Source organism: Marmota monax, unplaced genomic scaffold, assembly GCF_021218885.2.
Source record: "Marmota monax isolate L192 unplaced genomic scaffold, Marmota_monax_Labrador192_F-V1.1 WCK01_AAM20220418_F8-fsc00059, whole genome shotgun sequence".
NCBI classification, from domain to species: domain Eukaryota; kingdom Metazoa; phylum Chordata; class Mammalia; order Rodentia; family Sciuridae; genus Marmota; species Marmota monax.
In genome coordinates this window covers 10,165,682-10,182,377 of record NW_026693595.1, presented here as the reverse complement: position 1 = coordinate 10,182,377, position 16,696 = coordinate 10,165,682, and the positions used below count along the sequence as shown (strand labels likewise).

The following is a 16,696-nucleotide window of genomic DNA, read 5'->3' as shown; positions in this document are numbered from 1 at the left end:
TCCATATCAAAAGTATCATTTTGAGTGAATTAAAAAGATGTTTATAGACAACATTCAAAAGACCTAGCCATTTAGCTACTGGCTTTCATCCGCTCCATTGTATGTTTTGCTAAGGCATAATTATTTAAACACCTTTAACTATACCTTTAAAACTTTTATTACTTAAAAGTTATATTCTGAACACTTGCAAGGAAAAGAACTACATTAACATGAGAAATAATAAAGTTAAAATAAACAGTAATAAAGCTTTAAAGTTTTCCAAACCCAGGTTGCAAGATCCTGGTGATAAATACTTTAGGCAAATAAATATGCTGTCTTGAATAATGAGTCTGACAGACTGTAGTTTTAGAATCCTATATTCCCTTCCAAGCATTAAAAGTCACAACTTTCTTGAGGTTGGGTTTGTGGCCCAGTGGGAGAGCGCTCACCTAGCATGCATGAGGTACTGGGCTTGATCCTCAGCACCACATAAATATAAAATAAAGATATTGCATCCACCTAAAACTAAAAAAAATATATTTTAAAAAAAGAAAGTCACAACTTTCCTTATGGAAAACATAAACACCTTAGGCCTTCCTAAATACTCTACCAAATAAATTACCACAATCTGTAGCTTCTGTTCCTAACTACTTATGGAATGACCCATGACTTTATTAACTGGCTAGATTAATATATTAAAGTTTCACAATAAGAACTCTTTCAAAGGTGACAGAAAATTTAGCATCCCTCTATTGGCCAAAAACAATCTCTGAAATACCAAATTTAAAGAAAAGGAATTATTTAGAAGGTAATTTTTTTAATATTAAAAAAAGTGAAAAGAAATCAGCAGTAGCCCCCAAGTGTAGCTTTTCACATTATGGAAATAGTCTGATCTGTTCACCAGAAATCATGTAGAAGGGAAATGTGACTTATGTATAGATTTTTCTAAGGCCACTCATGTTAACAACTAACTCTCCCTTTCTTCCTTTAAAATCACATTAACCAGAAACAGTCAAAACTTCTGGTGGTTAAAATTAGGCCTTACTAGCAGTCCCTCAACTTGCTAGAACTGGGAAATAGTCCTTAGCATTTTATTTGTGATAATTCAGTTGTCCTCATGGCAGCATGTCAAGATGTCATAAATAGTGATTTATTATTTCTCTGGGGTATCAAAAAGCTGCTGAGCTAGGAGAATTTGACAAAGGCCTTGTTTACAAAGTAAGACTTCTAAAGGAGAAAAAAAAAAACATGACAACACTGGAGGACAGTGTCACTTTTATAATTTATGAGAGTTTTCTGTTTATGGTCTTGCTCTAATACATAATAAGTCTTTAAAATAAAAATGTCAAAATATTACAGTATTATAAAGGATCCCAATTTCCTTCTAGAAAAGAATGGCATGAGCTTTTACAATGACCTGTAGACTGACTTATCTTAAACTTAATCAAAGAAAACCAGTCTTAAATAATTATCTACAAAGAATTACTTTCTAGTTATACTCTGTTAGGAATACTTGAAACAGAATCCAAGCATTAACAATATAATGCAAGCAGAGGCACTTTTTTTTTTTTTTTTTTTGGTCAATTCTAAGCCTCAGGTGTTGGTCAAAGCACTTTTCAAGAAACTTGATGAGAAATGCTCAAAAACCACTTTAAAAACGAACAAAAGAAAAGATCTAAGGCTGCTTTGAACATGCTCTTGCGGTGAATATTTTCTGTGAAACACCACAGTGAAGCTAGTGCCAATGCTGGGATGTAACTGATATATCTCATAAGAGAAAGGCTGCACTGAAGAAAGCCCTCCTTCTCTTGCCCTGGAGGGTTCTGATACCCCAATCCCTAATTTATTTTAAAATGTTCTTTACCAATATAGTATCTCTCTTTAATGCCATCAACAAGGTAGATGGACCTCTGATCTACAGAGGAAGTTTTTTTTTCCCTCAGTCTACTTTAATAAATAGCTTTTGAACCTAACAGGTGTCTCTAAATCCCCTTTTCCAATAGTAAACATCTGAGTTAAAAAGGAACATTAAAAAAGAAAATCTGGGCTAATAAAAGGGCAATTAGATTTCTACAAGAAAAAGTGTGCCCCAATTTGCATAACAATGCACCAACTAGGATTCAAACCTGCCACACCTCTTAACACTTCACCTGGGTGCTACCAATAGTACTGAAGCCTAACAACTGCAGTGAGGCCAACAGGCTTCAGGTAGTGACCCTCCAAGTAACTGGTAGAAAATACTACTGAAAACATCTGCTTGTGCATATACAAATATATAAACACACACACAGCATCAGGCATGGTTTTGTTTTGTTTTGTTGGTTTTTTTTTTTTTTTTTTGAGTAGAGTTTTAAGGGATTTCTGAGTCCTACCTGGGTAGGTGAGCAGGAATTTTCTGCTACTCAACCCCCAAACAACAACCCAAGCAATCTCACCGTTCACAGGAGCATTCTGTTCATACAAGCAAAGAACACAACCAGGTGTAAATTCAAAAAGTCCTTTGAAATGGAAGTTTAAGATTTAACTCTGCTATTAGGAACGCAGGGACGTTAAAAATAACAACTCAATGCAGTAAACAAACGTGTATCCTTAACGTCTTCCTTATGCTTCAACGTTACACATACAAAGGAATACAGGTCTACATAATAACCAGAAAGGAGACAATGATGACAGCTCTCCAAAAAATCACGAACCCGGCTAGATTTGCTTTATCAAAAGCACCAGCCTCCATGACATTAGGGAAGAGGAAAATGAGGAGACAACCTAGCAAAACTCTCCCAAAAGTTATATAAACAAAGGAGGGAGAAGCCCAGTGTGGGCTTTGCACCCATGTGCTACTAAAATTACATAACACTCAGTGCAGACACTGAATAAGGAATGGATTCTGCACAACACCCCCACTCCCTCGACTCCAAGCCTTCGTCCTTGTCTTAAAACATCCAAATGCTTGCTTGGCAAGAGCGAGTGGACAACTTGGAATATTTATTTTATTGCTAGAGTAAATCCTGCGAGAGTTGGAAACACATTTAGGCCCGAAGTTTGAATGTGCAACAGCCGCTGGGAGCCGCGACTCACACTCTCTGGACCTGGAGGAGAAAGAACTGACAAGCGACAGCAGCCGGCAAGGCCTCCTTCTTCTCCCTAGCGGTGCCTCCCGCTGGAAAGTTTTCCACGCAATCGATAGAAGGACAAGGAGCCCATTTCCCCCGCCTGCCTGACTTTGCAGGAAAGGCGAACCGAGAGACCGGAGGGGGCCGGCAGGGAAAGAGCTAGAAAGCTCCGCACGCAGCGGGCGGCGGCGGCGCAAGCTCCTTACCTGAGGGACGCGGAACAAAAAGGGGCGCGGGGCTCGCGCAGCCAGGGCGGCGGCGCAGGCGGCAGTAGGCAGCGGGTCTCAACGCTGCAGACCTAGGCCGGCGCCCGCGGCCCGGCCCCCGCGGCGGCCGCTTCCTCCCTCGCGCGCGTCATGTCACGGCGATCAAACATGTCTGTGTGCGCTTCGCTGCTGTGACTTCCTGATTCTCCGCGGCTCGCGCGCGCACACACACACTTACACAGCCACACGCACACGCCACCCCCACCAGCCCTTGCCACCGAACCTCGCCTAGTCCCCCCCGGGCTCCCAGGGAGGGCGCGGGCGGGAGCCGCTATCAGCGCGCTGCTCCCGAAGCACTGGCCCCGGCGCGCACAACACACACTCACACTCACGCGCAGACACACTCGCGCCTGCCCCGAGGGCGCGGAGACGCGAGCCGCGGGATCTCACCGCCCCCTCCCACCCCTCCACCCTACTTAGCTGCCCTGCCAAACTTTTTTTTCCTGCCTGATCCACGTCCAACTTCCCTCCACCCCACCCCACCCCACCCCCCACGCAGCCCGACCAGCCCCTTGCTCACCAACATCCCCTGCAAACGGCAACCCGGATAAAAATAATGCAATCCAGGCGGCGGAGGCGGGGGCGAGCGCGCAGACACTGGCAGGAGGCGATTTCCCCGCGTGTACCGGAAACCGGCCCGAGTGCCCTGGCCAGGACGCGGGTGTCCGCTGGAGTCCGCACCGCTGCGCCCCGCCCCGCGCGGTGCAACTGCTTGCAGGCTGCGAGGCCTGGTGCGGGGCACCCGGTGGCACTGTGCTCAGAGTGCGCCCTGTGGCCCGAGGGCGCCTAGGGGGTGGCGCGCTGGACCGGTTATTTGGGGAAGTGCATCGCGACACCTTTGCAGATGGCATGGCCGTGTTTTGCAACGCAAACGGGAGGGGGGAAGACGGCCGGGTTGGAGGAGGGAGAGCAGAGGAAGGGGTAAACCAGGTTGGGATGGGAATAAAGCAAACTCGCAAGCAGGGAACGAGAAGGAAGGGGTGCGTGTCATCGTTGGGAGGAGGCTTCCACCCAGACTCCCCGCCTCTCGCCCTCGCCACCCCTTATTCCCTCCCCACCGCAGCCCTTCCCCTTCCCGGGAGAACGCCACCGCAGCTGCCCGGGTGCGCGCGGGTCCTGTTTGTGACAGTCAGGCAGAGAGGATTATCCGGATCATGGCCTCCCTGGCCCGCAGCCGCCGCGGCTCTCCCGGGTCCCAGAGCTCCCCTAGCACCCAAACGATCGCAGGCGCCCCGTGTGCCCGCGGCGGTAGCCAGGGGAAGACACGAAGCAAAAGAAAACAAACCCGGGGAAGGGAAGGGGAGGGCAGGGTAACGGAGCCCGGGTGGCACCTCCGACCTCCTTCTTTGGGGCCTCCTTGCTCCACACACCCCCGGCCCTGAGCACTGTGGCCGGGGCCGGACACACAGAACTTCAATACCCAAACCCACACTGCTGCCAGTACCAGAAATAGAGACTCCGCAGCGCCCCGGGCACAGATCCCAGGGCAGCCCCCTTTCCTAAAGGCCTATCAGTCAGAGCCCCCTTGCCCGCCCAAGGGAACGCAGAGAGTGGAGGTTGACACCTCCGATCCAGCATGCACCGACCCTGCAATAGTGGCCGCCGCCGCCTCCTCGGCGCGCCGGCTCCGGCTCTCCCACGGCGATCTGCTCGCGTATCCGCAGCCGGAGCCCTTTAAACAAGTACCCGGGAAGAGGGTGGCAGCCGCGTTCATTGGCAACCTGCCGCCAGCCCGGGCTCCTCGCCCTTCTTTCCCGTTCCAACTCTTCCGGGGAGGATTGCTTGGGATGAACTGTCGCGTTTCCATTATCCTCCTTGGTTCCCCCAGCCCTTCTCCTCCTGCCACCAGCCCTCTCCATCTCAGCTTTTAAGGGGATGGGGGGATTGCAACCTGGCCGAGCGTGTGTTGCAACGCTGAGTTGGCATCGCATCACTGCCTACCCAGAGTCAGGGCTGTGGTTTGTTGGGATTTCTCCCCCTCTTGCCCCCGTGAAGTAGTAATTATTACTGTTATTATTAGAGCAGCGAGGTTCGGTTGAAACTTTCTCGTTTCTTCCACCGCCGCCCGGGAGCTGTCGTTAGAGCATTCCACCTGAGGCCCGCGGGGAGGAGGCGGGCTTTTTTGTTGTGGCGGTTGGCCCGCCTGTTTGTTTTGGTCTCCGTGCATGCACAATAAATAATAATTAGGATAATAATGAATAATCCCAGGCGAAGGCGGCGCAGTGCCGGAGGGGTTTGCCCGGTGGCTGCAGCGGAGAGGCCAGAGGGAGGGAAAAGAGGAGAAAGGAGTTGTAAGTTATATTTACCTTGCTCGCGAGGAGTGTGCTGGCTGAATCTCTTCCCTCTCTGAGTCACCCAGAGTACAGAAACAGAGGGAGAGAGGACTAGATTATGAATATGACTTCATTGATGACAGCCATCCCCTCCTCTTCCTAAACTCCGGCTCCGCCCCGCGTCCCACCCTCGCCGCCTCCACGGGCGCCGGAAGACGCGCCGCAGTTGGCCCCGCGCGCCGCTCCTCCCTGCCCGCCCGGGCGCGGGTTGGCGGGACGAGCCTGTCACTCGCCCCGCTCAGCGACTCCGGGAGCGCGGGGGGGGGGGAGGGGGGTATGCAAGAATGTGGATTGAGACAGCTCTACTGTATGCGTGGATCCGTGTGTGTCTGCAAGGCGCCGGCTCTCGGGCAGTGTTTGTGCCTGGAGCAGGGAAACTGCGCAGGACGCGAGAGACCCAAGCCCTGCTGGACTTGGGCGCCCCTTATCTCTTTCCTGGCAGTCCTCTTCCAGGGCCGCTGCGGGGCTCCTCCAGGGAGGCTGGGGAGGAGGAGAACGCCTAGCGAAAGGGAGGGCAATCGTAGTAATAGCGCGTAGTAGTTTGGGGGTATGTGGAGAAGGTGCTGGAATTTAACTGTGCCTCCGCCTGTCAGTGCGAGCCTGCATAGAGAAAGGGAGGGGACAACGTAGGTCTCCGAGTGACACCAAAGCTGTTTGTGGCATAGTGTTGGCTGTGGAAAAAACGGGCATTATCATGCCTGCTGAAACTTTTTCTGTCTCCCTCCCCTCAAGGCTTTCATTATAAATCTGCCTCCTTCCCCCTACCCAGTAAAACGGGAGGCGGGCACAAAGAACACTCCTGCCAAATCTGTCTCTTCTCTAAAGGACTGCAAGCTTTCAAATGCCAATGAAGGAGAAACAGCTGAGAGGCCAAACGCCTTATAAATAAATAAACCCGCCCTAAACCCTCTGTTTACTTCGTGAACTAGAAGCAGCCCTTTAACCTTCCCTCACCTGTCATCTTCCTGTGAAACAGACAAAAATATGGGAAAACAACCCCTGGGGGCGGGGCGGGCAGGTTGGGGGGCCATTGAAGCGTGAGGTCTGCTTCTGATTTAAGAAGAGGAATACATCTCTTATTCTCTACAGACCATAGTCTCTTCTCTCTCACCCTACATTTAAGACCAATTAAGGCTACAAACTGTAATCTCCGGCACGTCGTGGTTTTGAGACTTCTTGCTTCAATTTTCCTTGAAATGCAGTATATTGGCCGGCCCTATAGGTCAGTGTTTGGTGAGACAATTTTATTTTTAGTTTTATGAAGTGTGAAAGAATGTTAGATTTTAAATCAGGTAAATCAGGGACCTATTATTTTAGACTCAGATTAATGTAGGTGCTTGACTCTTAAAATTAAAACTGTTCCTATGAAGTAGCATTATGAAAGTATGATTTATCCCTTATTTTGTAATGTAATGGCTTAAATTAGTCATTCAAAGTGCGCTGTGACTATTTGGTTGAGGATCCCCCCCCCCCCAGGAAAATCCTGTTTAAGACCATTTATACTGTTGCAAAATTGGCTCTCTTTTAGCAACCTGGTCTGAAATGCAGTTCTAGGATGCTGGATAAGTTGAAGACAAGAAACAATGCAAAGTACTGCCAAATACTGCATGTGGTCATTAAGTGCAAGAATTGTTTACATCCCTGGGACACTGCTGAAAGAAGTAGAGCTTGAAAGGGCACCATTTTCACTGTGGCTGGGAGAGTTAGTGATGACCCACCCTATAGATTGCTGAGGTCTTCCTACTTGCTTGTTAACTTTAGCTTCTACATTTTCTGTCTATTCCAAAGTGAACCTCAGACTACAAAAGATAACACATCTAAGGAAATAGAACATAGTATGCCCTGAAGAATCCATTGTAAGAACTTGGTTTTCTGCCTGAGGGTATGCTGGTATAACTTTAACTGGAAAACATATAGTGAGAAATTTTAAACAAGATGAGTAGTGTAGTACATATATATCATAAATACTAACTTTTAACTCCCTATTAAGTTGCAATTAATAATGTAGCCAGAAACAGTCATCTACTGTAAAGTGATTTAACTTGATGACAATGCTTATTTCATTGAGAAGTGTTAGGTTTTAACTTTTGGGGGCCTAATTTGTTTCTCTGACATGCCAACCTCACATGGCAGGTTTTAAAAAGTGAAGACTTCACCTCTATTTCCTTGTAAGTAATTCCCTTATCCCCTTATGATTCTACCTCCACCTGCCATGCCAAATTTCAGTAAGAACAACCATTTTATTAAGACACTGGAAGAGACTAGGCATTCCTTCTGTTTTGTTTTTCGGGGTTTTTTTTTTTTTTTTTTTTTTTTTGGTTTTTTTCTGTCAGAGAAAAAGTGAAGAAGAAAACACTCCTTTTTATACATGTATATTCTTCACATCATATACAATTTTGATGCAGTACTTGAATGGGTTGGTATCTACATACATGCACAAGTATGGGAATGGAAAAATACCATCTATCATTGGGAGCAAAGATGAAATACATTGCAACTCTTTTTCCCCTCACATTGGTCTAAGAATGCTTCATCTTCTCCCTTCAGGTCTTCCTTCTGAAGATTCATCTTGTTTGTAGCTTGTACTGCTGCAAATAGGAATTTTTTAAAATAAGGCCTAAACTTAGGAGAAATGAAAAAGCAGTATTACTTGTTCAGTCTAAAAAGAAGAGTGTAGAACATACAGTATGATCTCCATCTCTGAAGTCAAGCATAATTTAACAATTAATGCTAAGGAAGAAAATGATGGGGGTTTGGGGGGAGGCTGTTTATTTGGTTTGGTTTGGTTTTGCAGAGAATCACACAAAAACAAATATGGTTGGAGGCTAAAAGGACCCTAGGAAGCTGCACAGGATGTTATATTCATGTGAAGCTTTTCCTTTTGGACTTTGATGAGTCATAATGGTATCATGGGGTATAAGTCCCTTTTTCATGCCTGTGTGGCCATAATCAATTGTTACATATGTCTGTGTTGGTTGACATTCTGTATAGAGTAGATGCTGGGTTTGAAAACTGATATCTGTCACAAAACCTTCATGAAAAAATATTCCATTCATAAAGTTAGGAAGCTTCTAGTCCTAACAAACTGTTAATGTGAACTGAAATGTTGTCTGACTTCAAACAGGAGCAGATAAGACCATTTAAGAAATGAATACTTCATCTTTAGTAATGCAAACTAAACTTTGACGAATTGAATCAGATGTTGTTTAATTTCGTGAAAAGTTTAGAATTAGTAAATAAAATTATTACAGAAATAAGCACTCACCTCTTTTTTCCAATGAGCATTCTCAATAGATTTTTGTCTCTCCACAATCATTCCTCCAAAATAGAACCATAGTTTTCATTGTGATCATATCACTCTCTAGTTTTAAAATCTTTGTTTATTCTCCATCCTTGTTGTGATAAATTTCAAACTTCTTAGCATGTCACCCAATGCTGTGCATGGACAGGTCTCTACCAGCCTTGTTGATTGCCCCAAAATGCCTGCACTCTGGGAAACCTGGTCTATCTTCTAGATCCTGAGAGGTTGTATTGGTCACACTTCCCTCTGACAAAAATGCATGACTCACCTGTGAACCAGCATCCTTATAGTGGTCCTTCCTGCCCTCCCCGCAGCAGAGGAAGCTTGTCCTACTCTGCTCCCATAGCAACCAATGTGTACCTCCATTAGAGCACTTATCACTTTGATGTGATTATTTGTTTGGTATCCTCCACTAGATGGTTAGTGCCTGGAGGGTGTAGAACAAGTTCAATTCATCTTTGAAACCTCAGCAATTAGCTGGATGCTTAGCACACTGTATGTGTGTGTGTGTGTTTTCTTAACCACTTTGTTGAATGAAAAGATGAGAGATAGATAATAAAATTATCTGACATAGAGAATTTAGCAGGTCTTCACTATTAATAATTATCATGTTAATTAAAACATTACTAAATGCTCAGAATCTTTATTTTGTAAACTGAAAGGGCTTGGAAAATGTTTTGGGGTTTTATTTGGCTTTGTTTGGAGGAGGAGAGATGAGAAGAAACTATAGCTCTTGTGGTCATATAAAGAGCATTGACAAGAGGTTTTGCTTGTGTTTTTAAATCAGGCCTAGAAGTAACAAGAATGCATACATGGCAATTATGTAATAGAGTAGTTACCATTCTAATTGCAAGTTCTTTTTATTTTTATTTTAAATTAAATGCCAGAAGTTGTGAAAAAACCTGTATACATGTCATTTCATCTACTTAACCTGATGAGATATGTGACATTGTCCCCATTCACAGATGAGGAAAACTAGAGTCAGTAAGCAATTCACCTAAGGAGGGAGGGGTCTCCAAAGTGGAGTGAGCAAGCAATTCATTGTGATATTGGAAGATTAGAAATTTTATTTATTTATTTTCTTTAATGTCTGAAAATGTAATGATGCAATAACCAAAAAAAAGAAGCATTTATAATAATGTTTATTATACTTATCCACCCTAGTGTCTTTACATGATCCCAAGTAAATTGGTCATGTGCGGTGTATTGTATCTGAAGAATGAGAGAGAAGGAGCCCCACAAAGGAAACACTGATTCCTCTGCTCTTTCATGGACATTAATCTCTCTTTAGGCATTGACATTGCCTCAGGTTTATAGTTTCAACCTTAAATACATTCAAAAGATTATATTACCATATCTAGTTTTAGCCAATCAACGCTCTTATTTGTAAAGCTGGTGGTTAAAAAGACTTCTGAAAAGAAATCCAAAGATTGAGATAATACTGATAATGCAAGCACAGGTGAAAATCGGGATCAAAATTACCACTTTAACCTCTAAGAATTCTTTGCCAGCCATATTAAGAAGTAAAACAATGACAGTCTAATTAGAGCTAACAAATAAGTGGAAAATACCACAATTATACAAGCCTACTTGAGGTATGGATTTATATTAATTACCATGTAGGATGAATTCTGACCTACGAATATATTTGCCTTGAGATATTCACTATTGATAATATAATATCATCATAATTAGCAAGATAATAAAATTTTTTCTATCATCTTCATCTCATTTTTCATCACTTGTATTTTGTGTATGTTTTACAATGTACTTTCTATATTAATACCGAATGTGTATTATCAATAAATTCACATAAATCATGCTTTCTCTGGTTTTGTCTTGTTGGGTTTTGTTTTTATTTTGCTTTTTATGTGCAAGGGGAATGATCAAACAATTCAAAGATGACTAAATGATGAAGTCAGAATTTTTAATTCAACTTTGTAGAACTCCAGACTCAGGGTGTTATGTGTTGCTCATATAAAAACAGCTCAATAATTTGTCATGGGTACAAGGTTTTAAATCCATAATGGAGATTCTGTGGGGGTGGAATATAAAAGATCTTCAGGGCATTTGAGAATTCCCTGAAACTGTTCAAAATTCCATGATCATGTTAATATGCACTTTTGGCAATGACTCCATACATTTCACCATTCTCAAGAGGTTCTTCCCCTAAAGAGGTAAGAAATACTAACAAAGAGGCATCGGTAATATCAATGACCTAGGATAATTTTCTGATAAGAAATCAGCCCTCTGCATGACTTATGAAAAAAAAAAAACCTATAAAACTCAATATTTCTCTAGATAGTTCAAATGCACTTTTTAAATTTTTTTAAACTTTTTTCTGGGAGGAGGATGTTCATGGATTGAACCCAGAGGCACTTTACTATGGAGCTATGTCCCAAGTGCTTTTTAAAAATTATTATTATTTTTTTTTATTTTGAGACAAGGTCTTGCTAAGTTGCTTAGGCCTCTCTAAGGTGTTGAGGCTGATTTTGAAATTGTGATCCTTTTGCCTCAGCTCCGAAGTTGCTGGGACTGACTACAGGCATGCATCACCACACCTGGCAGTTCAAATGCATTCTAGCTGCTCAAAGGAAGTCTTTATTTACCTCCAGACAGGGCTTTCTGAGGATGATTTGGTTCTTAAGGATTTCTCAATAATACTCCATTATGTATTATTGGCTAGACAAGGAAAGTTTGGGAAAGTGTTATTATCATCATCATGTCTTGGAGGCTTTGACATGTCTTGGGGCAGTTTTACAGTAAGAATCAGAACATGACTTCATTTTTTATCATACAATGTTCAAATATGTTAACTTTTGTTTGGTAGACCATTGTAACTACTCCCCTTTGACTTGCTTTGTCATTTCTGAATGATAATGTGCTTCTGTACCAATGTGACACTGTGGTTGACCTCTGAGCTCCTCAACCCAATATGTGTACACGTCTCCCATGCTATTATGTGAAATTGTATTGTACTGTTTAACTTTGTGTTACCTTCAGCTATCCTGGATTTATCTTTTCAGTTACTATTTATTGGCAGTTATTTGTATGTACCCCTTTTCTAGCTTGGCTTGTGTTACGTCACCCACAGGATTCTTACTTTACTTTAAGTTCAGTACACAAATGCAAACCACAGTGATCATTTCAGTCCCTTTTCTATACTTGAAATTCTCTGTAAATTCAAGAGAGAAATAGAAAATAAGTCAGAAATATATAAAAACAGAAGTAACCATTGAAAATACCTTAGATGACACTTTAAAGAAATTGAGATAAATAATCTACTTTGGGTGAAAAAAAAAAAAGAAGTTAGCCTTCACATAGGTAGTGATAAAATGCATTCCACAACAATATGGCTTTATTTTAATTTTCAATAGTGTTACTAGCCAGAAAGTGATACATATAAATAAAGAAAAAGTATAAGAAGTTTGGGAAAGAGTTGAAAGCATCTGGATTCTGCATGGGGCAAGTTTTAATGCTGGGCAGGAAGCTTTTATCTCCCTTTCAGATAAACTCAGCTGAACAGTTACCGACTTCAATGAGTGTTGGGCATAAAGAAAACGCTCAGATTTGTTCTGGAATTCTGCATATTCAATTGTTTATCTTACCACAAACATTGTGATATCTGTTGGAATTTTGCTATTATGAAGACTATCTGGGGCCTTTTGGTAATAGACTTCTTTAAATAGAGGAAAAAAACAGGACTTTCTGATAAGAGAATTATACACTTTGCCATTGTTATTAAAACTCAGGACTTAAGGTTTAGGGGTATGTTTAAATTTTTAAGACGTTTACACTTTACATTTTATTTACATGTTATTAAAATATGTTAAAAATATAACCACCTACCAGAGCATTTGTCTTTTTTGCTATCTTAAGTTTATTTATTTTATTTTATTTTTTTTGCTATCTTAAGTTTATAGGGTAAGAAATACTAACAAAGAGGTAAGAAATACTAACAAAGAGGCAATTGACATTACTAACTGTATCTACCATAACCTGATGTTCCACAATTCACATGGCCAATGTTTTTTTTTTATTTTCACAAGAACTGAGTTGCTAATGCTAGCATCGTTATCATCGTCGTCATCATCATCAACTACTGACAAATTAATGAAAATAGTAAAAGAATAATGATCTAGTAAATGACTATGCCTACAAACAGCTTTCAATGCTAACATTGCTGATACTTGAGCTATCACAGACCATCTATCAATCTCTTACTATGAGTAGTAACACTAAGACTTCTTACTATAGTCACTGCTTTAAAAACTAAACCCCAATCTCAGGACCTCTGGTTCCATGCACAAAATAAGCCCAGTATACTAGAACACATGGTTGCATAGACTGTCCACAGCCACCCTAGGTTTAGAATCTTCGTCTCCTCAGTTCCAGTCAGTACACCCTCCACTATCCCGCACTGTTTCTCTTAAAAGAAGAAAAAGCAATTCTCTGGGATCTTGTTCGGCAGCTCAGTGACAGCCATCAGTGCCCAACTGATGAAGTGGGCCGAGCACCACCCGCTGCAGGCTATCAAATGTATTTTTATAGACTGTGGTTTTCCAACTATTTTAACAACTATTCACAGTAAGAAATGTGTTATATATCATGATCCAGGATACACATACTTACTTAGTGAATTGTTATCAGTTAGGGTTCAACCAGGAAAACAGAAGGAATTTAATTCAGGGAATTGGATATGCTGATGATGGAAAGAGTTTAGAAATCAAACTGGGAGCTGAGTAGCAACAGTGAGAAGTCATGGTCTCCCCTAGGCTGGGAAAACCAAGGGACAAGGAAGAACTAACAAATCCCAGAGCCCAGGGTCTCCTATTAAATCTGAAACCATGTGATTCTCAGAGTGATGATGAGTAGAATTGTTGCTGGAGTGGAAGAAAGGGAAAAGGGAAATTCCTTGCCATTTCTTTACTTAAAATTTAAAACTGACACATAAAAATTATACATATTTATGAGATAACACATGATGTTTTGATACATGTGTACATTGTATAGCATTCAAATCAGGGCAAGTACATTTATTGCCTCAATCATTTATCATTTCTTCCTGGTTAAAACATTCAGAATCCTTTCTCATGGCTTTGTTGAAATCCATGCTCTACTATCATTATCTGTGGTCACCCTACTGTGCCATAGCACATCAGAACTGACTTGTCTTATCTAACTAACTCAGTGCCTGTTGACCAGAAACTCTTCCCAACTCCTCCCCCTCTATTCTCCTCAGACTCTGGTAGGTACTATTTTATTCTCAGCTTCAATGAAATTGTTGAGATTCCACATTTGAATGAGATCATGCAGGGGATGACTTGTCTTCCTCCTCTCCTCCTGCAGGCCAGTCTCTTGCTTGCATCTCTTACCAGTCAGGGTCCTGTGGGCTGCCTAGAGCTGACAGAAGGGGGCAGGCAGTGCAGCCTGCCAGGGTCACTGTTCACTTGCCTCAGAGAGCTGAGCACAAGATGAAGGATGGATTTGAGAACCAATGGACCCCGTATCTGAAATGAAGTTTCCTAAAACAGGATTTACCTTAAGATCAATGCCCTCTGAAGTTAATATTTTCTTTTCTGTTTCTTTTTAATTTAACATAGATACACCTTATCATGACGCATAATTTGCAGTGAGTAGATAGGCCCTATTTGGACCAACAGGGAATAAATACATTTCATGAATTTGTTGCCTGGATCTAAATATTCTGATTTTAGGATAGGTTATTAAAACATAGGTCTCATAATCAGGAGTTGATGGATTCTATTGTATGAACCTTAAATAAAACATTTTTACTGGGTTCCCATAATTAGACTATTTTTTCAGATAAATGAATACAAAATAAATAGTGATGGATGACAATGAAGTACACAAATCAATCTCAGTTCTTCTTTTTCCATAATCAGCAAACAGGAAGATACTATATTTATCAATTTTTCTATTTTTTTTCTGCATAGATCTCATAATCAAGCAATAGTAGTTATGACTATAAAAGAATCATTCTCTGTAAGTCATTTTTACAAAGACACTGATAATACTCAAACAAGGATAAGAATATATGAGCACACCCCAACAATTGTGAAAAGATACTAAATGGAAAATTTAACTAAAATTTAGGGACAACTAATAGCATATAAATATACCTATAATTACACATGTAAAGTTTTATACTTTTGGAAATCCAGTAAAGTGGAAACATCTTAATTCTAACTGTCTAACAAGAAAATGTTAGTTCATGATTATATTTTTGTATAAGCATGATGTCACATATCGTGTTAATGAAAAAATCTATAAAATCCCCCCACCTTGGTGAGAGTTTAAACTATTAAATTTGCCAGTAACACTTCCAGAACCAATGGTTTAGTAGGCTCATGGTGGATTTGTTTATTGCTGGCCATGGTCAAGAATACAGAATCTGGTCTCTGCTAATATGTAATATTCAGGACACTTTTTGAAAACTGGATGAAATACTCAGAAAAGGTCTTCATCTGAGTCCATCCATTCACATAAACATTGAAACCTAAAGCATTAGGCTACTTATAACCTAAATACATTCTTTTGTAGAGTTGAATCAGTTTTAGGTTCATGGCAGAATTGAAGAGAAGGTACAGAAATTTCTCATATCCTCCCTGCAGCTGCACCTGTGTGGCCTCCCCCACTCTTCCATATCCCCCTCCAGAGTGGCACACTTGTTATCAACTGAGAACTAACACTGACACATCCTAATACCCAAAGTCCAGGGTTTAATCCAGGGTGTTTACACTGTTGGGAGTTTTACATTCTAAGGGCTTGGAAAAATGTATCATGACCTGTAGTCACCATCACACTATCATACAGAGTATTTTCACTGCTTTAATAATCCTCTGTATTTTGCCTATTCATTCCTCCCCAGCTGCTGGCAACTACCAATCTTTTTATTGTCTCCATAGTTTTATCTTCCCTAGAATGTCACATAATTGGAATCATACAGTATGCAACCTTTTCAGATTGGCTTCTTTTACTTAGTAATATGTATGGAAGTTTCCTCCATGTCTTTTCATAGTTTGATAGCTCATGTCTTTTTCACACCAAATAATATTTCATTGTTTGGATGAACCACGGTTTGTGTATTGAAGGACAACTTGGTTGTTTCCAAGTTATAGCAGTTATGAATAAAGCTACTATAAATATCTGTGTGCAGGGTTTTGTGTGGACATAAGTTTTCAACTCCTCTGAATAAGTACTGTTATGATTTAGATATTAGGTGTCCCCCAAAATCTCATCTGTGGGACAATATAAGAAGGTTTAGAGGTGAAATGATTGGGAGAGCTTTAACCCAATTAGTGTGCTAATCCCCTGATAGGGATTAACTGTTCAACTGTAGGCAGGTAGGGTGTGGCTGGAGGAGGAACATCCCTGGGGATCTGCCTTTGGAGTGGGTACCTGTTTTGTCCTTATGGAGCAGAGCTTACTCTCTGTTTCTTGGTGCCATGTCCTGAACTGCTTTCCTCCACCACACCCTGCTGTCATGACTTTCTGCCTCATAACAAACCCCAAAGAATAAAGTAAACCATCTATGGACTGAGATCTCTGAAACTGTGAGCTCCCAAATAAAATTTTCCTCCTCCAATTGTTCTTGTCAGTGAAAAAGCTAACTAAAGCAAGTACACACCAATCTCAGGACCTCTGGTTTCATGCATAAAATAAGCGTAACATTCTAGAACACAT

At 41.7% G+C, this 16,696-nt stretch overlaps 1 protein-coding gene across 8 annotated transcripts in view; it reads right to left on the bottom strand.

Annotated features, from left to right (window-relative positions):
* Nucleotides 1-5,792, bottom strand: part of Smarca2 (SWI/SNF related, matrix associated, actin dependent regulator of chromatin, subfamily a, member 2) — a 166,292-nt gene extending 160,500 nt beyond the window's left edge. For 3 of the 8 annotated variants that reach the window (XM_046459484.2, XM_046459489.2, XM_058584031.1), the window contains exon 1: nt 5,662-5,792. The gene's annotated coding sequence lies outside the window, so the exon portion shown is untranslated. Of the gene's footprint in view, nt 1-3,295; nt 3,682-3,875; nt 4,093-4,941; nt 4,966-5,661 lie in introns of those variants that run through there. The other 5 variants (XM_046459491.2, XM_046459488.2, XM_046459487.2 and 2 more) reach the window with 5 other exon arrangements.
* Nucleotides 5,793-16,696: the final 10,904 nt, after the last annotated feature.